This window comes from Heterodontus francisci, chromosome 37, assembly GCF_036365525.1.
Source record: "Heterodontus francisci isolate sHetFra1 chromosome 37, sHetFra1.hap1, whole genome shotgun sequence".
NCBI lineage: Eukaryota > Metazoa > Chordata > Chondrichthyes > Heterodontiformes > Heterodontidae > Heterodontus > Heterodontus francisci.
Window position 1 is genome coordinate 9,713,742 of NC_090407.1, and position 27,006 is coordinate 9,740,747.

A 27,006-nucleotide genomic window follows, 5' to 3' on the forward strand; every position below is an offset into this window, starting at 1 on the left:
ACTCTAGAATTGGCCTTTCTAGCCACTCTAGGCGCTGCTTCACAAACCACTGACCACCTCCAGGCACTTACCCATTGTCTCCCGAGACAAGGCGCCAAAGAAGAAGAACTCTGCAAAAATAATTGATTGGCCTTGAAGGTGTCAAAGGTGATAAATGTAAATTCTATCTTCTAGGTTATTTAAAATGGATGAGGGATGTTGGGATTAAAGGTCAAACTTATAAAATCTGTTGTCTAAGAGATAGATTGGATGGTGTTGGCTGTGGCTCACTTGGTAGCAATGTGCGTCTCTGTCAGAGGTGCTGTCTTTTGGATGAGATGTTAAACCGAGCCCCTTTCTGCCCTCTCAGGTGGATATAAATGATCCCATGGCACTATTCTGAAGAGCAGGGGAGTTCTCCCCGGCGTCCTGGCCAATATTTATCCCTCAATCAAATCACAAATATCAGATTACCTGGTTAGTATCTCATTGCTGTTTGTGGGAGCTTGCTGTGCGCACATTGGCTGCCGTGTTTCCTACATTACAACAGTGACTAGACTTCAAAAATACTTCAATTTCTGTAAAGCGCTTCGGAAAGTCCCGAGGTGGTGAAAGGCACTGTTGCCATTCTTTCTTACACGAAGGCTGTTTGACCCCACTGATACCAACAGAACCTAGCATCGAATATGTATGTCAAAGCAGCACCTCGGTCTTCCTTGATGGTGCTGCAGATAAACACACACCCAGTATAGCATTAACCTGTACTTCACCCCTCTCTATCGCTGCAATCTTTTCCAGCCCAACTGCCCTCTGAGATCTCTGAGCTCCTCCAATTTTGGCCCTCTTCTTTGTCCCTGATTTCCTTTGCTCCATCATTAGCTGCCTAGGCACTAAGCTCTAGAGTTTACTCCCTAAACTTTTCTGCCTCTCCACCTCTCTCTCCTCATTTAAATCTGAATCAGAGGACTGTGGTTTCGTGTCCCGCTCCACTTCATTGGAACTACCAAGGAAGTTCAGTGGGATTTCTGAATATGAGCATGTAATGTTGGAATACACACGAAGCTGTAGATGTCCTCATTTTGCTTCAGATTTTTTTTAATGAGGGGGAGGTAGAAAGAGAAACATGTAATGTTGAACTGAACCAATAATCTTTTCTTTCCTGTGTTGTATTTTCAAATACTTAATCATAAGAAATCTAGGCTAACACTCCAGTACAATACTGAGGGAGTGTTGCACTGTCAGAGGTGCCATTTTTCGAATGAGACATTAACTGAGGCCCTGTCTACCTTCTCATGTGAACATTAAAGCTTCCATCGCACTATTTCACAGAAGAGTAGGGGAATTATCCCCAGTATCCTGGCCAATATTTAACCCTCAACCTACTCTACTGAAACAGATTAGGTGATCATTATCACATTCCTGTTTGTGGGAGCTTGCTGTGCACAATTTGGCTTTTTAGTTTCCTACATTACAACTATGACTACACCTCAAAAATAGATCATTGGCTGCAAAGTGCTTTGGAATGTCCTGAGGTTGTGAAAGACGCGCTATAAATGCAAGTCTTTCTTCCTTCTTCTTTCTTAAGTTGCTCCTTAAAACCTACCTGTTTGACACAGAATTTGGTCACCTCTCCTAATTTTTGTTTTATTCATTCAGGGCGGTGGGCGTCCCTGGCCAGGCCAGGCCAGTATTTATTGCCCATCCCGAATTGCCCTTGAGAAGGTGGTGGTGAGCTGCCTTCTTGAACCGCTGCAGTCCATTTGGGGTAGGCACATCCACAGTGCTGTTATGAAGGAAGTTCCAGGATTTTGACCCAGCGACAGTGAAGGAACGGTGATATAGTTCCAAGTCAAGATGGTGTGTGACTTGGAGGGGAACTTGCAGGTGATGGTGTTCCCATGCATTTGCTGCCCTTGTCCTTCTAGATGGTAGAGATCGCGGGTTTGGAAAGTGCTGTCGAAGGAGCCTTGGTGCATTGCTGCAGTGTATCTTGTAGATGGTACACACTGCTGCCACTGTGCGTCGGTGGTGGAGGGAGTGAATGTTTGTAGATGGGGTACCAATCAAGCGGGCTGCTTTGTCCTGGATGGTGTCGAGCTTTTTGAGTGTTGTTGGAGCTGCACCCATCCAGGCAAGTGGAGAGTATTCCATCACACTCCTGACTTGAGCCGTGTAGATGGTGGACAGGCTTTGGGGAGTCAGAAGGTGAGTTACTCACCTCAGGATTCCCAGCCTCTGATCTGCTCTTGTAGCCACAGTATTTATGTGGCTATTCCAGTTCAGTTTCTGGTTAATGGTGGCCCCTAGGATGTTGATAGTGGGGGATTCAGCGATGGTAATGCCGTTGAATGTCAAGGGGAGATGGTTAGATTCTCTCTTGTTGGAGATGGTCATTGCCTGGCACTTGTGTGGCGCGAATGTTACTTGCCACTTATCAGCCCAAGCCTGGATATTGTCCAGGTCTTGCTGCATTTCTACACGGACTGCTTCAGTATCTGAAGAGTCACTAATGGTGCTGAACATTGTGCAATCATCAGCGAGCATCCCCACTTCTGACCTTATGATTGAAGGTAGGTCATTGATGAAGCAGCTGAAGATGGTTGGGCCTAGGACACTACCCTGAGGAACTCCTGCAGTGATGTCCTGGAGCTCAGTTGATTGACCTCCAACAACCACAACCATCTTCCTTTGCGCTAGGTTTGACTCCAGCCAGCGGAGAGTTTTCCCCCTGATTCCCATTGACCTCAGTTTTGTTAGGGCTCCTTGATGCCATACTCAGTCAAATGTTACCTTGATGTCAAGGGCAGTCACTCTCACCTCACCTCTTGAGTTCAGCTCTTTTGTCCATGTTTGAACCAAGGCTGTAATGAGGTCAGGAGCTGAGTGGCCCTGGCGGAACCCAAACTGAGCGTCACTGAGCAGGTTATTGCTAAGCAAGTGCCGCTTGATGGCACTGTTGATGACACCTTCCATCACTTTACTGATGATTGAGAGTAGGCTGATGGGACGGTAATTGGCCGGGTTGGACTTGTCCTGCTTTTGGTGTACAGGACATACCTGGGCAATTTTCCACATTGCAGGGTAGATGCCAGTGTTGTAGCTGTACTGAAACAGCTTGACTAGGGGCACGGCATGTTCTGGAGCACAGGTCATCTCTTTATATGTCAAATCTTATCTGATAATGCTACTGTGAAGTGCCTTGTGACATCTTACTGTGTTAAAGGTGCTATATAAATGAAAGTTTTTGTTGTTTTACAAATGAGAAAAGTCGTCAGGCCCGATTCCAGTATGTGCTCCATTAGTTGGTTTACAGCAGCAATGGGGAAGCTCCCAGTCCTGATTCACGCTAAAATGTGTCTGCGTGTGTTCTGTCCTTGGAAGAGGAGGGGACTCCTCAGGACTGTGACGCCCGTTGCAGTCAAATAGCATGCTGATGTTTACTGTTCAGGCTCACACACAGCGAGTGGTTGCACTGGCAGGGCACTGGAGGGCAAACCACCAGGGCAATATAGATTCTGGGATGAGGCAACACTTTCAGGAAAGGAAGGCAAATGTAGGCCTCACCACCTCTGTGCTGGTAAGAGAAAAATCCAGCCAGGGTTTCTGCTCATGTCTCCTGATAGAAAATGTGCCTTTGTGGACATCAGGTGAGGACAGGGTTGAGCTTGACTGTGATGCACCCACAGTCAAATAGTCTGGCAATAACCTGTCTAGGCTGACACAAAGAATTTAATTGAGTGAGGTTTATCAGAACTTAGCACCATAGTGCGCTGTGAGGCATCACCTTCAGAGGGTTTGAAGTTGGCTAATAAAGATTGTGGGGTTTCATTCCTATGTAAGCTTAAAATTAGAACTCGGCCTGAGTCAGGAAGCACTTTTTCCACACAAAAGAGTAGCGGAAATCAGGAAATCTTTTCCCCAAAAAGCTGTTGAGGTTGGGAGTCAATTGAAAACTTCAAAACTGAGATTGATAGAGTTTTTCTAGGCAAGGATTTTCGGGTTACAGAACCAAGGCAGGTGGATGGAATTAAGGTACAGATCAGCCATGATTTAACTGATGGGCTGAACAGCCTTGAGGGGCTGAATGGCCTCCTCCTGTTCCTATGAAATTGGATTGGCAATCACCTAGCTAACAATAAATATCCAACAGTCATATGCAATAAGAGATGGAATTTGACTTATTGACTCACCACAGATCAGTGGCCCTATTGAAAACAATGGGGAGAGTTTGAAGCTTCCTTCATATTGGATTTCACGAGGCCAGTCTCCATGCCTCACTTATCCCAGCAGCAGAATCATTGAACCGCAAAAAAAAATTAACCCGCTGGGACAAAGGAGCCGGATTTCAGGATTTTAAAAGTCAGGAGCTGGCTGACAGATATCAATCTCCTGTGACCTGGACTGAAAACTAAAACTGTGGCAGTCACTATAAGCCAGTATCTGGGACGGAAGACACAATAGTTGAGTTAAACACAGTCCCTGCCACTACCTCAGCCCACTAACTTTACTTATCTGTGTTCACAAACACACCCAGGTTAGCTTAGACCTAGAATCATGGAATGGAACAATGCAAAAGGAGGCCATTTGATCCATCGTGCCTGTGCTGGCTCTTTGGTAGATCTATCCAATCAGTTCCACTCTGTTGCTCATTCCCCATTATCCTGCCAAGTTTTCCTGTTCAAGTCTATATCCAATTCCCTTTTGAAAATTACAACTGAATATGTGCTTTCACCGCCCTTTCAGGCAGATCATAACAGCTCGCTGCTTAAAAAATAAAACATTCTTTTACTAATTTTTTTTTATTTCCAAAATATACTTTATTCATAAAAATCTGTAAAAAAATACATTACCAAACAGTTTCAAACAGCACCAAGTCAAAAATTACAAACAGTGCAAAGGTGATCAGTTTCCTTCACTACAATCGGGCGGCACAGTGGCGCAGTGGTTAGCACCGCAGCCTCACAGCTCCAGTGACCCGGGTTCAATTCTGGGTATTGCCTGTGTGGAGTTTGCAAGTTCTCCCTGTGACTGTGTAGGTTTCTGCCGGGTGCTCTGGTTTCCTCTCACAGCCAAAGACTCGCAGGTTGATAGGTAAATTGGCCATTATAAATTGCCCTTAGTGGTGGTAGGGAATATGGGATTACTGTAGGGTTAGTATAAATGGGTGGTTCCTGGTCGGCACGGACTTGGTGGGCCGAAGGGCTTGTTTCAGTGCTGCATCTCTAAATAAATAAATATAGGATTAATGTTGATGGTCAGCACAGACTCAGTGGGCCGAAGGGCCTGTTTCAGTGCTGCATCTCTAAAAAAAATCATGGTTGCCTCACAATCCTTCCATTTCCATTTCATTTCTTATGCCAGATGCATTTGTACATTTTACAGCAAACGAAAAATTTCCCAATGCAGTTCGAGGGGTTTCCCATGGATCCAGCCCCTTCGTTCAGCTTGGCGGGGTGGGGGGGGGGGGGACCTTACACAGTGGTCTTTCCCCATTGAGCCTTTGCTGCGGCTGCCCAAAGCTCTAGTGCGTCCCTCAGCACGTAGTCCTGGAACTAATTACCTTAAATCTGTGTCCTCAGGCTACCAACCCACCCAACAGCAGAAACAGTTTCTCCCAATTTAATCTATCAAAACCCACCTCTCCATGTGCTTTAATTCTCCATCCCACTCTGACCTCTCTGTCTTCAGCCTCCTACATTTGTTCCAGTTTTCAGATCTCCGGAATACGCAGCATTTTGCTTTTTGTTTTAAGGTTGGAAGGCTGGAGCTGCACTCACAAAGGCATTTGCATTCCACCTGGTATTCCGACTTTGTTTTGCAGGTCACCTGCGAAGTCAGGAAATGCAGGGCTCCTTCAGAACAAAATAATTGTACTGTTTACATGTGAGCGTTTTGGAATTTCTTGTCCCTGTCAGCAGTTTCGGTGAAAGGACAGCGCTCATCAAGAGAAGAGGGAGAGGGCCCATCATTATGTTATTTTCCTCTGCTTGGAACCCATTTGAGCAGAATGCAAAGCCACCCTGGGGCTATTTTGTGACAGCTAATCTGCCAATTTAACAGTCGGGATAGGTGATTAGAAGAGATAAAAGCTGAAATAATTGGGAATAGTGTTGGAGTAATGAGGCTGAGATTTGAAAGCCTTGCGGAGATGGGAATTTGGTATCACATCCTCTGTTCCTCTCCTGCTCAGACTCATCATTTTCCTGCTACCTGTCTAATTCTGAAATGACAAGTGTCCTGATAAAGGAGGTGAGCAGGTTCATTCTCTCACAAAAGAAAGGCATTCGCTCATGAACACATGACTGACACAGAGTGAGAAAGGGTGAGGTGACATGACCGAAACTGTATAAGGCTGACAGAAAGTTTCACTTCGTAAGGTATTACTCTTTGCGTCTGCAATGTCAGGTCTGCACTTGAAATTTCTGAGTCATGTGATGGCTGCTTATTGTCAGGTTATGTTTATCTAAACTTCTAATTTTCATTCTGTTTCCGACTGCTGCCACCAAATACACTGACCCTTGACCCTTGTAGGGGGTCAGACCTGCCAATAACCTCCATGAAAGGGGTTATTCTTTAGATGCAATTCTACACTGTGAGTGCCAGCAGCCTGCTTGACTGTACAAAAGTGACGTCAAGCTTGTAGTTAGATAACATTTATAAGGTTCACCCACTCCAGGGACTTGAGCTCATAATCTAGGGAAAGCTGCATGTTCAGTGGTGCTCTTTCAGATGGGACGTTAAACCAAAAACCTGTCTGCCCTCTCAAGTGTACGTAAAAGATCACATAGGGCAATTTCTAGAAGAGCAAGCGTGTTCTCCAGGTTTCCTACCCCTTATTTATTCCAGGACCAACGCCTGAAAACAGATGAAATTAAAAACAGAAAGTGCCGTTAACACTCAGCCGGTCAAGCAGCATCAGTGGGGAGAGCAGCAGCATTAATGTTTCATCAGAATACAACAATGTGGTCATTTTCTCATTGATGTTTGTCAGATCGTGCTGTGCACAAATGGTCTGCCGCACGTCCTGAGACCTTGAAAGGCGCTAGAGAAATGCAGACTCTTTCTTTAATGTAGGGAAACGTCTCAGGAAAGAAAGCATCGAGAAATGTGTAGAGGAGCTTGGAGAGGAGACTACATAATTAGACTTGGTCAAATAGATAGGTCAAATAGAAAGGCATTTAATGGGAAACAGAAAGGAAGCGAAGCGGCAAGGTTGGGGGAGAAAGTTCTAGAAAGGAGGGTCAAGATGATTGAAAGCCCTGCCCCTGTTGATGGAACAGAGGAACAGTAAAGAATGCACGGGATACCAGAGTTCGAGGAATGAACTGCACAGAAATGGGTTAAAGGGGTAGGAAAGTCATGGGGTTGATAGGGTAGGAGGCTAAGCCATGAAGGGAATTGTAGACAGGGACATAGCTATTGAATTCAAAAGACTGGAAGGGGATTAGAAAGCCAATATAGGTTGGCAAAGATTGGCGTGAAGGAAAAACTGGACTAAGTGACGCAAAATTGGGCATCATATCCAAGTCTGATTCTGCCATCCACACATGCATGTCTGCTTTCCAGCAAAGGTTACAGGGAGGCAAACAGAAGCAAGTGCCTTTCCTGACCTCTTCCCCTCTCCAGGCCGGGAATGTTGAGGTCAATGCTCGATCTTCATCTGCTGCCCTTGCTGGAATCAATGAGCTCATCTCAGCGTGGTTCGTGACTCACAAATCTGGCTCAAGCTGCACTGATCTTTGTGATTCAGTTCCATAGCGGGCGGAACACCAATCTCCCATTCCATCAGGGGAGTTCCAAAGCAATGTACTGGAGTACAAGCATGCAATCAGTAGGGAAGGAAGGGAGTTTACAGTAACCTTGATATAGCATCACGTCACACTTCATGGAACCGGTAAAGCACTCCACATATATCAAAATGACTTTGGTGATGGTTGAATGTTAGCCAAGATGTCAGTGAAATTTCCCATTCTTCTTTGAATTGTGCTATGTGATCTATAGGAGCCACCTAAACAAGCAGGCAGGCTTTTGGTTTAATATCTCTTCTGAAAACAAGTGCCTCCCCTAATGCTACACTAAAGCCTAGATTTTGTGCTCAAGTTCTAACGTGGGTTAGCTTTAATTTATCATTCCGCTACCTCAGAGTTGAGTCTTACCAACTGAGCCATGCTGACATGTTCATGAGGCTTCTAAATCAAATATTTACGTTTCCTATTTGCTCTTGTTGGGTTTTTCCAGTGACGAGGTAGGCCACGTAGAGCAGGAAAAGCCCAGGTTTGATCCCTGATCTGTGCTCAGTTAGCTGCCATCAGTCAGAGGATGCCACGTTTGGATTAGAGAAATGGCAAGAAGAAAATAAATCAATATATGTAGTTTGGGTTCCGCCAGGGCCACTCAGCTCCAGACCTCATTACAGCCTTGGTCCAAACATGGACAAAAAAGCTGAAATCAAGAGGTGAGGTGAGAGCTACTGCCCCTGACCTCAAGGCAGCATTTGACCGAGTATGGCATCAAGGAACCCTAGCAAAACTGGAGTCATGGAGTCATTTACGACATAGAAGGAGGCCATTCGACCCATCAAGTCCATGCCTGCTCTCCCCGGAGCAATCCAGTCAGTTCCACTCCCCCGCTCAATCCCGTAGCTCTGCAAGTTTATTTCCTTCAAGTGCCCATCCAATTTCCTTTTGAAATCATTGATCGTCTCCGCTTCCACCACGAGTTCCAGGTCATTACCACTCGCTACATAAAAAAGTTCTTCCTCACATTCCCCCTGTATCTCTTGCCCCAAACCTTCAATTTGTGTCCCCTAGTCCTTGTACCATTAGTTAATAACAGTTTTGCTTTGTCTAATTGACCTAACCATCAGCCTCAAGAAAACAAACATCATGGGGCAGGACGTCAGAAATGCTCCATCCATCAATATTGGCGACCACGCTCTGGAAGTGGTTCAAGAGTTCACCTACCTAGGCTCAACTATCACCAGTAACCTGTCTCTAGATGCAGAAATCAACAAGCGCATGGGTAAGGCTTCCACTGCTATGTCCAGACTGGCCAAGAGAGTGTGGGAAAATGGCGCACTGACACGGAACACAAAAGTCCGAGTGTATCAGGCCTGTGTCCTCAGTACCTTGCTCTACGGCAGCGAGGCCTGGACAACGTATGCCAGCCAAGAGCGACGTCTCAATTCATTCCATCTTCGCTGCCTTCGGAGAATACTTGGCATCAGGTGGCAGGACTATATCTCCAACACAGAAGTCCTTGAAGCGGCCAACACCCCCAGCTTATACACACTACTGAGTCAGCGGCGCTTGAGATGGCTTGGCCATGTGAGCCGCATGGAAGATGGCAGGATCCCCAAAGACACATTGTACAGCGAGCTCGCCACTGGTATCAGACCCACCGGCCGTCCATGTCTCCGCTATAAAGACGTCTGCAAACGCGACATGAAATCGTGTGACATTGATCACAAGTCGTGGGAGTCAGTTGCCAGCATTCGCCAGAGCTGGCGGGCAGCCATAAAGACAGGGCTAAAATGTGGCGAGTCGAAGAGACTTAGTAGTTGGCAGGAAAAAAGACAGAGGCGCAAGGGGAGAGTCAACTGTGCAACAGCCCCGACAAACAAATTTCTCTGCAGCACCTGTGGAAGAGCCTGTCACTCTAGAATTGGCCTTTATAGCCACTCCAGGCGCTGCTTCACAAACCACTGACCACCTCCAGGCGCGTATCCATTGTCTCTCGAGATAAGGAGGCCCAAAAGAAAGAACTTATCTAAGCCTGTCATAATCTTCTGCACCTCCATCAAATCTCCCCTTAATCTCCTTGGCTCCAAAGAGAACAACCCCAGCTTTTCCCTGACCCCTGACCTTGTAACTAAATCCCCCATCCCTGGAACCATTCTGGTAAATCTCATCTACACCCTCTCAAGGACCTTCACATCCTTCCTAAAATGTAGTGAACAGAACTGGATGCAATACTCTAGTTGGCGCCTAACCAGAGCTTTCTAAAGGTTCAATGTCAAGTCAATGGGAATCAGGGGGAAAGCTCTCCACTGGTTGGAGTCATACCTAGTTCAAAGGAAGAGAGTTGTGGTTGTTGGAGGCCAAACATCTCAGCTCCAGGACATTGCTGGAGGAATGCTTCAGGGTAGTGTCCTAGCCTCAGCCATGTTCAGCTGCTTCATTAATGACCTTCCCCCAATAATAAGGCCAGAAGTGGGGATGCTCGCTGATGATTGCACAGTGTTCAGTACCATTTGCGACTCCTCAGTTAGTGAAGCAGTCTGTGTCCACATGCAGCAAGACCAAGCAACATTCAGGCTTGGGCTGATAAGTGGCAAGTAAACATTCATGCCACATAAGTGCCAGGCAATGACGATCTCCAACAAGAGAGAATCTAATCATTCTTGACATTCAACAGCATTACAATCGCTGAATCCCCCACCATCAATACCCTGGGGGTTACCATTGACCAGAAACTTAACTGGACCAGCCACATAAATAGTGTGGCTACAAGAACAGGTCAGAGGCTGGGAATTCTGCAGCAAGTAACTCACCTCCTGACTCCCCAAAGCCTGTCCACCATTTACAAGGCACAAGTCAGAAGTGTGATGGAATACTCTCCACATGCCTGGATGGGTGCAGCTCCAACAGCACTCAAGAAGCTCGGCACCATCCAGGACAAAGCAACCCGCTTGATTGGCATCCCAACCACCAGTGTACCATCTACAAGATGCAGTAACTCACCAAGTCTCCTTAGAAAGCAGCTTCTAAACCTATGGCCTCAACCACCTAAAAGGACAAGGGCAGCAGATGAATGGGAACACCACCACCTGCAAGTTCCCCTCCAAGTCACACACCATCCTGACTTGAAACTATATCGCCATTCCTTCACTGTCACTGGGTCAAAATCCTGGAACTGTCGTCCTAACAGCATTTGGTGTACCTACACCACATGGACTGCAGCGGTTCAAGAAGGCAGCTCACCACCACCTTCTCAAGGGCAATTAGGGCTGGGCAATAAATGGTGGACTAGCCAGTGATGCTCACATCCCATGAAAAAATAAAAAGTTATATTATGTATTCCAACAAATGCAGTATTTTTCATCAGTCCCCAGCCTACAGGGATTCCAGTCTGTAGGGGAAATGGAAGGTCAGGTGTATAGTAACAGCGAGTACAATTGAATCCCCATAGGGAATTCAGGAGAAGCTCCTTTACCCAGAGAGTGGTTAGAATGCGGAACTCGCTACCACAGGGTGTAGTTGAGGTGACTAGTATAGATGCATTTATGGGGAAGCTAGATGAACACATGAGGAAGAAAGGAATAAAAGAATATGTTGGTGTGGTTAGAGGAAGAGGAGTAAGAGAAGGCTGGCAGGAACCTGTTGGGCTGAATGGTCTGTCTCTGTGCTGTAAATACTATGTAATTCTATACCTTACTTCCACAAACAGTTGGACACTTCAAAGGTACTTCATTGGCTGTAAAACTCTTTAGGGTATCTGCAGGTTGTGAAAGGGGCTATATAAATGCAAGTTCTCTCTTTCTTTCATGGACTATAACATGTTCACCCATCTTCAGCCTCTCTGCTGCATTCCAGCTCTTGTGAGGAATCATGGCCCCATACTTTGTTAACAGCTCCGAAGCTAGTACAGCCTGTGCTGGGTGAGGATGGTGTGTAATATACACATCGTCTATTTTCCTCACATTTAAAGTATATGTGTCAATGGGAGCATAGAGACGGGAGGAAGATGCATTGTCAACAGAGCATATTACAAAGATTTATGGTGTCACCACAGGCTGTAAACACATCTGCACCCATATTACATCGCACCCACCTAGATTACACACCCAACTCTCAGCTAAAGAAATGGTCCGTGACGAATATTGGAACAGACTGATCTCAGGGACTGAATGGTTCTGTGGGTTAGCATCTTTCCTTATTGGCTTTGGCACCTGGGGTCAAAAGCTAGCCCTGACCAATAGCAGTTTCTTGTGGCCTCATGACCAATGCACCAATTGCTATCCATTGGTCACAAATTCACATTAAACTGGCACTCTCACCTCAGTAGAATTTACATTGTGCTCTGTATTGGCCTGAAAGTTGCAGTGTAAATCTGGAGTCTGGGCTCATACACACCATGCCAGAAACCCACGGGATAAGTGGAACAGCAGCTTTACAGACCACCCAACATTACTCTATCTTTACTTTAATGGAAAGTAAAAAACACCACTTGGTTGTAAACTACGAAATGAATAGGTTAACATCTACCCTTGACCACAAGGAAGCCGATAAAACTAGTTTACAGAGTGGCAGGTCTGGATAGAGATGCAATGGTTTTTGTTGAAGTTCGTTCCGAGCAGCTTCGTAATACAGGACTCAGTGCTCTATGGGCTGTTCCCAGGGACGCACACAATGACAAACATCAACTGCTGCTGGAGAACTATCAACTCGGTGAAAGACACTCTTTGGTCTGCCCAAAACTTGCTGGTCTTCCAGCACAAAGAGCTGTCCAGAACCGAGTGTTGCAGACTGGCACATTCCAAGGTCCAGGACTACGTGCTGAGGGACGCACTAAAGCTTGGGGCAGCCGCCGCAAAGGCTCAATGGGGAAAGACCACTGTGTAAGGCCCTCCCACCATAGTGTAAGGAGGGGCTGGAACCTGTGTAAAACCCCTTGGGCTGTTTGTTCGACATGAAATATACATAGTAAATATAACCTGTAATTGAGATGCCTCACTACACTGACAGAATGCCACATACTGTAATGAAAGACATTGAACTGCATTGCACTTTATGTAATGTCAAATTTGAACTGTAATGTAATGTATTTTTCAAATTTTATGAATAAAATATATAGTTTAGAATAGATACACAATCCATCACCTGTAGCTGCGCTTTTAATATCCACCACCAGGGGTCCATCAAAGCCAAAAGATTAATGTACTGTTGACCTGCTTGGGCGATTTCTGATCTCACTTCCAACATAGTATGTTTAAAAAATAAAAGAATGCATTTTATAGTGAATTCGCAATATACATCCCAAAGTGTTTACAGCCAATGAAGTATTTTTGAAGTGTAGTCACGGTTGTAATGTAGGAAACTAAAGGCAATCACATCACATGGCAGCCAATTTGCACACAGCAAGCTCCCACAAACAGCAAATATGATAATGACCAGATAATCTGTTTTTATGATGTTGAGAAACAGTGAGCTGAGGCAAGAGCAAAGTAATCTTCACTGAGACTCACGAGCAGAGCACAGGAGCAGCAGTAACAAGCAGCGGTGGGAGATGGTGGTGTTAGTGGTAATGTTACTGAACAAGTAATCCAGACACCCAGGGTTCAAATCCCATCACAACTGATGGTGGAATTTAAATTCAATTCATTAACTAAAAATCTAGAATTGAAAACTAGTCTCAATAATGGTGCCATGAAACTATCGCCAATTATCGTAAAAACCGCATGCCCTTTAGGGAAGGAAATCTGTAGTCCTTACCCAGTCTAGCCTACATGTGACTCCAGACACACAGCAATGTTGTTGACTCTTAATTGTCCTCTGATATGGCCTAGCAAGCCAATCAGTTGTTCAAGGGCAATTAAGGATGGGTAACAAATGCTGGCTTTGCCAGCAACACCCACATCCTGCAAAAGAATTTTAAAAAGATGGTCTATTCCCCCAGGCCACTACCTGCAGAATCCTGAGTGTGAGAGAGAAATAAACTGATCCCATCTGCTTTTTACCCCTCTTCTCCTGAAGGTGCTGACTCTAGTTGGGATATGGGTCCCCACAGGAACTAACTGCCCTTAGCAATCTCATCCAGTGCCTGCTTTTCATGTGTAGACTGTTTGGGTTAGAGATTTGATCGGCACTCCATCTACCACCTTAAACATTCACTCCCTTCACCACCGGTGCACAGTGACAGCAGTATGTACCAGCTACAAGATGCACTGCAGTAACTCAATAAGTCTCCTTCGACAGCACCTTCCAAACAAAAATGCAGTCATTCCACAGTCCACAGCTGACGTTATGATCCCTGTGGAGATAAAAAAAAATCAAATCCACTGACTGATCCCACTTTAAGAACCCAAAAATAAACCAAACAGATTTCACTTTTATAAATTATAATATAATAGGGCGGCACAGTGGCGCAGTGGTTAGCACTGCAGCCTCACAGCTCCAGCGACCCGGGTTCAATTCCGGGTACTGCCTGTGTGGAGTTTGCAAGTTCTCCCTGTGTCTGCGTGGGTTTCCTCCGGGTGCTCCAGTTTCCTCCCACATGCCAAAGACTTGCAGGTTGATAGGTTAATTGGCCATTATAAAAATTGCCCCTAGTATAGCTAGGTGGTAGGGAAATATAGGGACAGGTGGGGATGTGGTAGGAATATGGGATTAGTGTAGGATTAGTATAAAAATGGGTGGTTGATGGTCGGCACAGACTCGGTGGGCCGAAGGGCCTGTTTCAGTGCTGTATCTCTCTAAAAAAAAAATTTTTACATTAACAGTCAAACCAAAACCAACATAAATTAAACATGAACTAACAGTTAACTCATGGTTGATGTATGTATATCTTAAAGGTTACACATTAACAAACAGATGCAACAAAGGAAGTCCTTTGGCAGTTTTATCAGCAAGGTAGCTTCGCAGATTCCCAAAGCCCTTCAAGTCTTTGAATGTTTCAAATAGATCTCCAGATCCCATCTTCCTAAGATGCAAATGCGATTTCCACCCGATGGCAGTTTCTCTACAATCCAAACCCCACTGATATCAGCTCCACCAAAACTGCACACCCTTCAGGAACGTCCATGGTTTTTCTTACAACAGTCCCAGTTGTGTAACTTTGCTGATCTTTCAGTCACCAAAGACAATGGTAGCAACTTGTATCTTCCAAGGGTCAGCTACCAGAAAACAGATTCCAATTCAGCAGCCCGAGGAGACTCTTAAAACCAACATCACCCAGCTGTGCAACTGTCTTCAACCACTGTAGAATCTTCTTGAAACTGAAACTTAACCTCCCAGTCACATGTCCTTGGTTAAAAAAAAAACTGTTTGTTTTCAATCACAGGACTGTTTGTTTGTCTAACCTGGGTTTGACTCCCCAGTATTTAGAAACCCCCAGTCTCAAATCAGGGATTGTCTCAAATCCACAGACACAAGCTGTACGGAACTCTATTTCCACACAAAGGCTTCATAACACTGATCAATTATAGCACAACGGTGGCTACACTTCAAAAGGACTTCATTGGCTGTTAAGCCCTTTGGGTCATCCTGAGGTCATGAAAGGCACTATATAAAATGCAAGTTTTTTTTTTCTATATGGTCTTGAAGCTGATCCCAAACCTATTCTCACCCAACCTTCCAGCAGGAATCATTGACTTTTCTGTCGCTGAAGGTAAGTGAGAAAGGTTGAAAGGCATCCTCCTGTCAGTGGGAACTCAAAGAACTCAGTCCAGTCTGACGTTGGCATTTACCAGTAACCTCAGGTACCAATGTGAATCAGAAACTGGAACAGATGCCCATTATGCCCAGATCCATCTTGAATTCTGGAAAGCCACAAAACGGTACCTGGGGACACCGACCATTGTTCAAGATGTTGGGAAGATGGCACTGCTTTCCCAGTTAAATCCATTAACTACACACCAGCATCTGTATAAAGGAGTGCCGTAGTACTTTCAGAAATACTTGGAATAGACACTCCAGCCATGAAATTACTGCCATTCTCAGCACTTCTGGGCACTAAAATTTAGAACCTCTGCAAAATAATCCAGCTCATGTATCCTGCCTAGATATAGCCTTGCAGAACTTTGCTCTCCAGAAAGGTCTGGACAAGCATCTTAAAGGAGGAGAGAGAGGCAGAGAGGTGGAGAGGTTTAGGGAGGCAATTCCAGAATTTAGAGCCATGGCAGCTGAAATCATGTCCACTACTGATGGAGTGACAAAAATTGGGGTGTGTGAGACGCCAGATTTGGAGGAGCACAGAGAACACAGAGCGTTGTAGAGCTGGAGGAGGTTGCAGAGATAGGGGCGAAGGGCGTGGAGGGATTTGAACACAAGGCTGTGGACTTTAAAACTGAGGCGTCACTGGACCAGGAGCCAATGTAGGTCAGCGAGCACAGGTGTGATGGGTGAGTGGGGCTTTGTGCGTGTTATGATACCGGCAGCAGAGTTTTGGATGACCTCAAGTTTACGGATGGTGCAAGGTGGGAGGCTGGTCAGAATACATTGGCATGCTTTGGCATCACCTCCCAGACAACATCCTGGAATTCGCTAACAGTAATGTGACAGCAATGTGAAAACAAGAACGGCAGCTGATCAAGGAGTCTCAGGGCAAGCGGGCCTGGACAATAAACATGGCCTTGCCAGCATCACCCACATCCTGACAACAAATAATAAGAAAGGCAGATACTTGAAAATAAATGAAATAAAAATATTGACTGTGATACAATTCCAGGTGTGCAGGACTGAGTGAGATCAGTCTCACTTGGTGATGTCATGTTTTTTTGCATACATCCTGTCATTTTGGTAAACATTCCACTCCAATTCTTTTCTCATAACTTTTGGCTCTGCTGGGCTGATTTGATCGGGTTCGTCGCTTCCCCTTGTTACTTTGTTCCTCCGCTGAAAACATCCTTCCTGGGCCTGAACTTTCACAATGGAAACACGTAGCCATGTCTCACACATTGAATACTCATTGTCAGGCAGCTACTTGGGTTTCGACACGTTGTTGGGACGATTTCGGAGAAGCTCTGCACTGCATCTGACTCAAGCCCCCTTTCCATCAGGGAGAGTCTACTGCGGTTCAGTGGGTACCATGCTTGGCTCAGAGTCAGTCGGTTGTGGGTTCAAGTTCTACTCCAGATGAATGAAATCCAGACTGACGTGCCAGTGCTGTAACTGAGGGAGTGCTGCAACGTCAGAGGTGCTACTGTTTGGCTCAGACATTAAACAGAGTTTAATGTGCTTTTTTAGTTAGACATAAAAGTTCCCACAACAGTATTTTGAAGAGCAGTATATTCCTCCCCGGTGTCCTGGCTAATATTTATCTCTCAACCAACACCTGAAAAAGAACAGATTATCTGGTTATTACCTCATTGCTGTTTTCGGGAGCTTGCTGTGCATAAATTGGCTGCCGTATTTCCTACATTCCAATGGTGACTACCCTTTAAAGAGCATTTCATTGTTTGTAAAGTGCTTTGGGACCTGCTGAGGTCATGAAAGGCACTACAGAAATGCAGCGCCTGTACTGAGGGAGTGCTGCACTGCCGGAGGTGCCGCCTTTCGGACGAGACGTTAAACTGAGGCCCTGTCTGTCCTCACAGGTGGATATGAAAGATTGCATGGCACGATGTTGAAGGAGAGCAGGGGAGTTCTCTCTGGTGTCCCAGCCAATATTCATCCCTCAATCACCACCGAAAACAGATTATCTGGTCATCGTTACAGTTCTGTTTCTGGGATTTTGGTGTGCGGAAATTGACTGCCACGTTTCCCATATTTCAATAGTACACATCAAAAAATACTTCATTAGCTGTATGACGTTTAAAATGATGTGACAGGTGCTAGATAAACTCAAGTTTATGCTTTCTTTCCTGCACCTGTTTTCTGCTTCTGGGTCTAGTTAGTGTGGGGCTAATAGAGTGAGCAGCACAGCGAGCGTGATGTTACAGCACACACCCAAAAGGGGTTAACACACTGGTTATTTTACCATGGAGGAAATGCTATTTTACTCTCCCAGTGTGATAGGTGCACCAACACTGATCCCAGGCTCTGATAAGGTGGCCATTTCTTGCTGAAGAAAATCAAAATTGGTCAAACTGAACACAGAACAAAGACAGCAGGAGGCGGATGAACCTTTCTGTTGGAAGATGAGATAAAAGAAATAAAACAATGAAGGTCGTCAGCACAGAACAACACTCTCTCTGGCCCTATCACTGCGGAGATAAATTAATTCCAAGTCTTCAGAGACGGTCTCTGTTTCTCTCTAGAACTGAGGGCTTAGGAAATCTACTGGAAATCACTGCTGAGTTATTTGCTCCTTTTCTTTTATTGATTCATGGGATGTGGGCGTCGCTGGCTATGCCAGCATTTATTGTCCATCCCTAATTACCCTTGAGAAGGTGGTGGTGAGCTGCCTTCTTGAACTGCTGCAGTCCATGTGAGGTAGGTACACCCACAGTGCTGTTAGGAAGGGAGTTCCAGGATTTTGACCCAGCGACAGTGAAGGAATGACGATATAGTTCCACGTCAGGATGGTGTGTGACTTGGAGGGGAACTTGCAGGTGGTGGTGTTCCCATGCATCTGCTGCCTTTGTCCTTCTAGGTGGTAAAGGTTGCAGGTTTGGAAGATGCTGTCTAAGGAGTCTTGGCAAATTGCTGCAGTGCATCTTGTAGATGGTACATACTGCTGCCACTGCGTGCCAGTGGTCAAGGGAGTGAATGTTGAAGGTGGTGGATGGGGTGCTAATCAAGCGGCTGCTTTGTCCTGGATGGTGTCAAGCTTCTTGACTGCTGTTGGAGCAACACTCATCCAGGCAAGTGGAGTGTATTCCATCACACTCCTGACTTATGCCTTGTAGATGGTGACAGGCATTGGGGAATCAGGAGGTGAGCTACTTGCGCAGAATTCCCAGCCTCTGACCTGCTCTTGTAGCCGCAGTATTTATGTTGCTGGTCCAGTTCAGTTTCTGGTCAATGGTGACCCCCCAGGACATTGATAGTGGTGTTAACGGTGGCTGAGAGGGTAGCACTTTCATGCTGCCAGTCAAGAAAGTTGTGGGTTTACGTCCCAGTCCAAATGCTCCAGTGCAGTATTAAGGGAGAGATTCACACCAGAGGTCCTGTCTTTTGGATCAGATGTTAATCCGTCTGCCCTCTTTGGTGGATTCCATGCCACTTCCCTTGAAAAAGAACAAGGGAGTTCTCCTCCTGGTGTCCTGGCCAATATTTATCCCTAAAACAGATTATCTGGTCAATTATCTCATTGCTGTTTTTGGGATCTTGCTGTGTGCAAATTGGCTGTCATGTTTCCTACATTACAATAGTAACTACACTCCAGAAATACTTCAGTGACTGTAAAGTGCTTTGGCACGTTCTGAAATTGTGAAAGGCGGCTATATAAGTGCAAGAGTTTTCTTTCGATTTACATCAATAATTTGAAGACAATGAAAAATAGATCGTATCAATTCACCTAGGGGATTTATTCCCTCTGGTGATGAACTGGTTAACGCAATCACATAAAATTCCTCTCAGGTAAATTCCCCAGTCCTGCAATCTCAGTGTCGAGCCATGTTGGTGGGGAGTTAAGGTGGGGCGGGTTAGGTGGTGGGGAGTGGGGGGGAACAATGCTCAGAGATAGGGCTACAACACCATCACCTAATTCTCCGACTCCTGAGGCCTTCACGAGTGGCCCTATTTACACTCATGGGACTATTGAATTTAAATTATTGTATGCTATCTGAAAAGGGTTCAGCATTGCTTTCAAAAGTTGCCCAAGGTAAGGAGAGGGGCGAATCCACAATCCTGGTCTCCAGCTACAGAACGTAGATTTGCCAACAAGGGTTGGACATATTCCTGGAGGGGTCATCACATGACTTCCTGCCTCCAACTGCCCGCCCCTACTCTCTGGCCATCGGTTGGCCAACATGTCCATCCTTTTGGCGCCTCACCTTCCCACACCAATTGCCACATGATTGGATGATTTTTGACTGTCAGTTAAACAGCCTTTTTCCGCCATGTCCAATCCAATATATTTGTAACTACCAAACAAAAGTGCTTAAGGAATTTCTTAAATGATTTTTTTCAATGCCCAAATGTTTTTTTCCCCCCCCCGTGTTGGCTTTGCAGCAGTATCCTGAGGATTGCCTTTACTACTGGAGACTCCAGGGCAATCCGGGAGAGTTGGCAACCCTAGCGCGATGCCATTTACAAAAAATAAAGAAACAAGAAACTCTGGGCGCATGGTCGATCAAATGAATACAAGGGACATCAGGGGCTGCTCGGCCTCGATTACCCTGAATGTGAAATCACTGCCTTGATGTCCAAGTGTTCATCAGTGGATATTACAACAAAGTGGAACTCCTGATGGGCAGAGTGATCAGTAGTAGTGGGGGAGGGTCCATGTTCCTAAATGGAGCAGAGTATGACAGGAGATGAGTGTCCTTAACTGAACCCCCACAATATAAGTAACATCCCGTCACCCTCCCCCACCAGCCACCAGCCTCAGGGATTCAGATATGGGTCCACAAGAGGTGCCATTGGAGACAGTTTTGCAAAAGAATCTGAACCAATTCCCCAACTCAGCCTCCGACTGTAAGCAAAAGTCAGAGCGTGTCATGGAGATGTCACACTCTCCTGGCAGCTACAGGCAAAACATAGACCAAATCAAAGGACGAGAAACATTGCAACTCTCACGCTGACGTTCCGCCATGTTCTGGGAATGAACTTTGAAACGGTCCTATTTACTGACGGGTAAAATGAATGTTTCAAACCTGAAGTCTCACACATTAATTATCACACAACAAAGCCCGATGAATCGGTCACTGTAACTTGATACCACGTTTATATTGGAGCCGCTCCAGCTGTGTCCTGGATCAGCTTCAACTGGTTTTCGAAACTCGAAGCTGTTTTGCTGGCCGTCAATTGTAAACAGGAGAGCTCTCATCCCCTTGCAGGCATGCATGGGTGAGTGGCATCGCAATAATGCCATGCATCATGGCACATCAACAAGGTGAGTAATTTGGCAAACCAGACTGGAGGGCCTGGGCAGCAGGTTCACCGAGAGCACGTTGTCCAGAACGTGGGAGCGAAACCAATAAAGGAAGGGAAGAACCTGCCTTCATATAGAGCCTTTCATGGGCTCAGGACATCCCACCAGTACTTTATCTTTTGTATTGGAATCACTGTTGTGGCGGCTCCCACAGTGTAGCATGCCTTCAGTGCTGACCTGAAATGTTAGCCTAGATAATGTGCTCAGGTTTCTTGTGTGGGGCTTGAACTTACAACCTTCTAATTCAAAAATGAGAGTGCTACCACAAAACAAAGGCTACAAAACCTGATCTCTAAGAAGCAACAGCAGGTCCCTACCAGCCATCCCAGAGCGAGAAACTGGATCACACGGGGAGATGAGGAATGCTCTGGATATAAAAGAAAGAGAGAGTTGCATTTCTATGGCACCTCACATGACCTTAGGATGTATCAAAATGCTTTCCAGCCAGTTAAATACTTTTTGAAGTGTTGTAATGTAGGAAATGCGGCAGCCAATTTTCGCACAGCAAGATCCCGCCAAAAAGCAATGAGATAATACCCCAATAATCTGTTTTCGTGATATTAGTTGAAGGATAAATATTGGCCAGGATACCAAGGAGAATTTACTCAAAATAGCGCAATGGGATTTTTTACGTGGATCTGAGAGGGGAGATGGAGCCTTGGTTTAACACCTCTTCCAAAAGACAGCCCCTCTGACACTACTGCACTCCCACACAGGGGTGTTAGCCTACATTCTGTGCTCAAGTACCTGGAGTAAAACTTGAACCCACAACTTTCTGACTCAGAGGTAAGAGTGCTACCAACTAAACCACAGTCGATACAATAGACAATTGGTGAATGCAGTTCCCTCAGTGCTTTTGTGGGTAAATGTAACACTTAGCCAGAAAAGCTAGAACGTACTTCATCTGATTCCCAGCAACCATTGATCTCAACCAGGTCAGAAATTAAGAACGGAATTTAACGCCCCACCCTGGGAGCGGGCTAGGAGTTGGGGGCGGGTGCGTAAAATCGTGTGGGAGGTAGGGGGGTGGGTGCTGTGCCTGTCACCTACCCAAACCCACTGCTATTTTACAAGCGGCGGGGGAGGTGGCAAACGGTCCATCTAATTGCTGCTTAAGGGCCTCTTTCCACCGCTGCCGGTATTTTACAGGTACTTTGGCGCCTGAGGAGGCTCAGTAATACATGGCGGTTTGCTTGCGGGCTGTGGGGGGACCCTGCAGATTGGGCACTCTGTGCCCTACGGAGAGCCCCCCCCCCCCCCAGCAGCACAGGCCACTCCCGCTAAAACTACCCCACCCTGCCCTGCTCTCCAACTCACTCCCATCCCACCAGAGCTTAGCCAATTGTCCCCGGTGAGGCCCGACCCCCACTTACCTCTTTGAAGGGCGGCGTCCATTGTCCTCTTCTTGCTGTTTGCAGTTCCAGCAGTGGCCACCACTCCTGATGGTGCTGCTGGGACTGAGGAGCTGCCAGCCCTCTGATTGGCCAGCAGCTCTTGGAGGTGGGACTTCCTGCCTCAGGGGGGCGGAAGTCTCAACCAAGGCCAATTAAGGGCCTGGGTTGCACAAAATAGCAACGTGGTTTCCAGGCCCAGCAGAGGCGGGCTCATCCCTGACTTTTCAACTGGTGGGCAGGGAGACTGCCTCAACATTAAATTCCGGCCTAAGTGTTGATCTCGTGATCCTGGGCTATGGTGGGAAAATGAACTGGCCAGGGTCCCCACTCCTGATCAAAGTTAAATGGCTCCAAATCAACAATAACAAATCGCATTTCTCTAGTGTCCTAAGTTCGTGAAATATCCTAAGATGTTCCACAGGAGCATTATCAAACAAAAATTGACTTGAGCCAAAGGAGGAGACATTAGGACAGGTAACCCATTGGTGTAGAATCACTACCTAGTATAGGATTAAGCACATGTATGAAGAAACCACTCTGTGTGATTTCCAGTACTTGCCGAGTTAAAAAAATTAGGTATTAAGCAACATCATAAAGGAGGACAGAGTGGTGATGAGGTTTGGGGAAGGAATTCCAGAGTTTAGGCCCGGATAGCTGAAGGCATGGCCGGGAATGGTGGGACGCAGGAATGGAGGAATACGCAAGAGGCCAGAGTTGAAGGAACACAGAGTTATTGGAGGGTTGGAGGAGGTTACAGAGATAGAGAGAGGTGAGGACATGGAGGGATTTGAACAAGAGGATGAGAATTGTAAAATCAAGGTGTTGGCGGATTGTGAGTCAATTTAGGTCAGCGAGCGTAGGCGTAATGGGTGAATGGGACTTGATGTGAGTTCGGATAGGGGCAGCCGAGTTTTGGATAAGCTCAAATTTGGTGGAAAGGTGGGAGGCCGGCTGAAGGGGCATTCCAAATTCCAAATCCTCCTTCCTACCTTCAGGGCACTGAGGACAAATGAACTCAGGTAACTCGGCAGAGACTGGAGATCACAATGAGGAACGTCCTCGTATGTGTGGCTTAATCCTACGCTGATGGCAAACAGTGAAATAGTTAAACAGAAGTAACATGTGTGAATCCTTTCTTATAAAAATACATTTAAAACAAAACTGATATCAAAGAAATTGTTTGAAAATGCCGTATGTTAATACTTGGTCCAGTTCTGTTTTTCTGGTCAATAACTTCCTGAGCTGAAACAAACAACTTCCCTCGACTGCACACTCTTGAACTTCCTAAAGGGAAATTGTTTCAAAGTTGTTAATACCTCAGAGAGGAAACAGCCTCCCTGACCAGACAACTGACATAGTGCTGGTAGCGAGACTTGTTCCGTGGCTCAGGTCCAGCGGGGAAACCAGCAAACGCCCAAAGCTTGTGAATTTCCCCTCCTCCAATCACCTGGCAAAGCTGTTTAAGATTTAATGATGTGTCAGCGAGGTGGGAGCAAAAACATCGATGACAACAAAGCAATAGGGGACCTGGCTTGAATTAAAAATAAATTTGGAAGTGGGTGGGTCAAGGAAAGCTTTGAATTGTCCTTACATTTCTGAAGTTCCAGATTATTTTCATCACAGGCCAAAGTCCAAGTTCCTGTCAATGATCAGAATACATTCTCCAGTTACTGATTATCCTAGTGACTGACACAAAACAAGAAAATGTATTTGCCTGTCTCACAGTGACGGACTGGATACACACTCCTGTGTGACTGACAGTGACCAGACTGGACATGGGGGACAACCCACTGCGTTCAGACACCCTTCCCATTATCTAACACTTCTGATCTCCCACCAATCTTCCCCACGAGGCTTCTGATTTCCCCCCCCCCCCCAAAGCCTTCACTTCTCCCCTAGCAGACCTCTGATTTCCTTCCCAGGGTTCCAACCTCCCCCCGAGGCCTCTGACCATCTCCCCCAACCACAGGCCTCCAACCCTTGCCGCCATGCCCCAGGACTGGTCCCCCGAAACTGACTCCCCACACACGAGGACTCTGGGTCCGACTGCCCCCCCAGACCGTGGGATCGGAACCCCACTCCCCGAGTGCGAGGGAACCCCAACATCCAGTCTCCTCCTGCTATACTGTCCATCCCCAATCCTAGTGGGTCAGGTCAATTAAATACAGCCCACACTCCTGTGTGACTGACAGTAACAGACTAGACACATGCGCCCTGTGTGATTGACAGTAACCTAGTGACCATAACTGTCAAACTCTGTTGTTACCAAGAGCAGATTATCAACGTTGACTCCTGGCCAAGTGAAGCAGCTTATAACCAGCACTGTTCCATCTGCATCTGATGTGTTCCACTTAACACCCTGTAGTGGTGACTACCTACGCACATGCAGCGAGCAGGCTGGCCAATCACACACACAGATCAGAAATGAGAGTGATCAAAATTCATTCCGCAACTCACCTCCAGCTGCAATACTGGAAGAAAACTGAGGGCTCCAAAGTGGCCTTCCCTGCCTAGTAAAGGGAACATCGCAGAGATGTTTAGGATGGTGAACAGTACAGAGATAGGTATATCTAGAACATTACAGCAAGTTAAACTATGACAGTGGACAAGGGAACAGATACAAACATACCTGACGTCAGATTGTCCCTCAGACACAGTGCAATGGACATCTGTTTGAGGTGGTGGAGGTGGAAAATCAGGAATCATTTCGGAAAACTATGGCAGGTGGAGTTCTATATGTGAAAGAGCAAAGCCATTCACTTTGGATGCGAGAAAGACAAATCGGGATATGTCTTTAATAGTGAGACTAGTAGCTGTGGAGGAGCAGAGAGATTTTGCCGTACGTGTACACAAATCATTAGCACACAGACACAAAATGTAATCAACAAGTCTAATGGAATATTGGCTTTTATCTCCAGCAGGCTAGAGTAAGGAAGTGATGCTTCAGTAATACAGAACCTTGGTCAAACCCCATCTAGAGTGCTGCACTCAGTTTTGGGCACTGAAACTCGAAGGATATATTGGCCTTGAAAGGGGTACAGCACAGATTCACCAGAATGATATGAGGAATGAAAGGGTTAAATACCGTGGCTACAAGAGCAGGTCAGAGACTAGGAATCCTGAGGCGAGTAACTCACCACCTGACTCCCCAAAGCCTGTCCACCATCTACAAGGCACAAATCAGGAGTGTGATGGAATACTCTCCACTTGCCTGGATGGGTGCAGCTCCAACAACACTCAGGAAGCTTGACACCATCCAGGACAAAGCAGCCCATTTGATTGATACCCCATCCACGTGTATTCACTCCCTCCACCACCGACGCACAGTGGCAGCAGTGTATACCATCTACAAGATGCTCTGTAGCAACGCACCAAGGCTCCTTAGACAGCACTTTCCAAACCCGCGACCGCTAACATCTAGAAGGACAAGGGCAGCAACTGCATGGGAACACCACCACCTGCAAGTTCCCCTCCAAGTCACACACCATCCTGACTTGGAACTATATCGCCGTTCCTTCACTGTCACTGGGTCAAAATCCTGAAACTCCCTTCCTAACAGCACTGTGGGTATACCTACCCCACTTGGACTGCAGCGGTTCAAGAAGGCAGCTCACCACCACCTTCTCAAGGGCAATTAGGGATGGGCAATAAATGCTGGCCTGGCCAGCGACACCCACATGTCATGAACGAATAAAAAAAAAATTATGAGCACAGGTTGCAGATGCAAATCATGGATTGGTTGAACTTGCTGGGAGCACAAGCGAAGGGCTTGGAAGAGGTTACCTATTGTCCATATCATGAAAAAGCTGGAGGAAAATGAGGCAATAACTGCCGATGTAAATAAAACTCCAATCAGTGCAACAGATGATTTAATAAATTAAATAAATAATTTAATAAATTATAAATCCTGGAACTCACTGCCTACAAGAGTAGTGGAAACAAAGATGATCAATGATTTCAAAAGGAAATTGGATGGGCACTTGAGGGAAATAAACTTGCAGGGCTATGAGGATAGAGCGAGGGAATCGGATTGACTGGATTGCTGTACAGAGAGCCAGCTTGGACTCAATGGGTCGAATGGCCTCCTTTTGTGTCGTAATGACTGTATGACAAATTAGAGTATGGTTATCGGATTTTACAGCAGCATTGTACCTGTGCCAGCTCCATTTAGTTCTAGCCATCTCCCCTTTCCTTGTACCTTTAAAATCTTTCTTTTCTCAAATGTTTTTTCATTTCCCATTTGCAAAGCTGTTAAGGATTCTGTTTCTGGTTTGCCCCCTGGTCTAAACTGAGATATCTCAGCCAGGGGCATAACGAGAAGGATAATGGCGCATTGGGGCGAGGGAAGATTCAGGATCAAACTCAGTTCCAGTAGCCACTAGCCACCACCAGAGTTGATGAATTGATATTGGGCTGGATACCAAAAGCTGGTTGGTCTGTGGGAACGTAACCCAGCAGAGAAGGGTAGAAAAGGGAAGAAAGACAACATACGTAGTGAGGATAATTTGACTTTGGCCGCTAGTCTCTAAAGAGAAATATTGGAGCAGCCATTAGTTAGATATTTTTCTCAATTTTCACCTCCAGGACTGAAGTCAAAGGAAGAGAAATCCGATATCATCTGTTTGACGCTATCACACGCAACTAAATGGCTCAGTTTTGGTCTGTAAACACCGTAATTCTTCCATGAATAGCTTTTACATTGGAAATTATAAGGCAGTGTCAATTGTGTGACTCAGAGGCGAGAATGGTCCTGACTGAGGCACGGCTGAAGATCCATCACTCTTCTGTCAATGCTTTCAAAGAAGTTATTAATCTGTTGGGGTAGCACCTCTGTCGAAACAGGGGAATATTGCAAACAGCAAATGCTGTCTTGAGT

General features: G+C 46.0%; 1 long non-coding RNA gene across 2 annotated transcripts in view; it reads right to left on the bottom strand.

Annotated features, from left to right (window-relative positions):
- LOC137351885 (uncharacterized) overlaps positions 1–27,006 on the bottom strand; it is a 59,760-nt gene that overhangs the window by 32,509 nt on the left and 245 nt on the right. Inside the window, exon 1 of one of the 2 annotated variants that reach the window (XR_010969593.1) lies at positions 21,054–21,089. The exons of the other annotated variant lie outside the window; for it this stretch is intronic. This is a non-coding gene — a long non-coding RNA (uncharacterized lncRNA). Of the gene's footprint in view, positions 1–21,053; positions 21,090–27,006 lie in introns of those variants that run through there. 2 annotated transcript variants of the gene reach the window in all.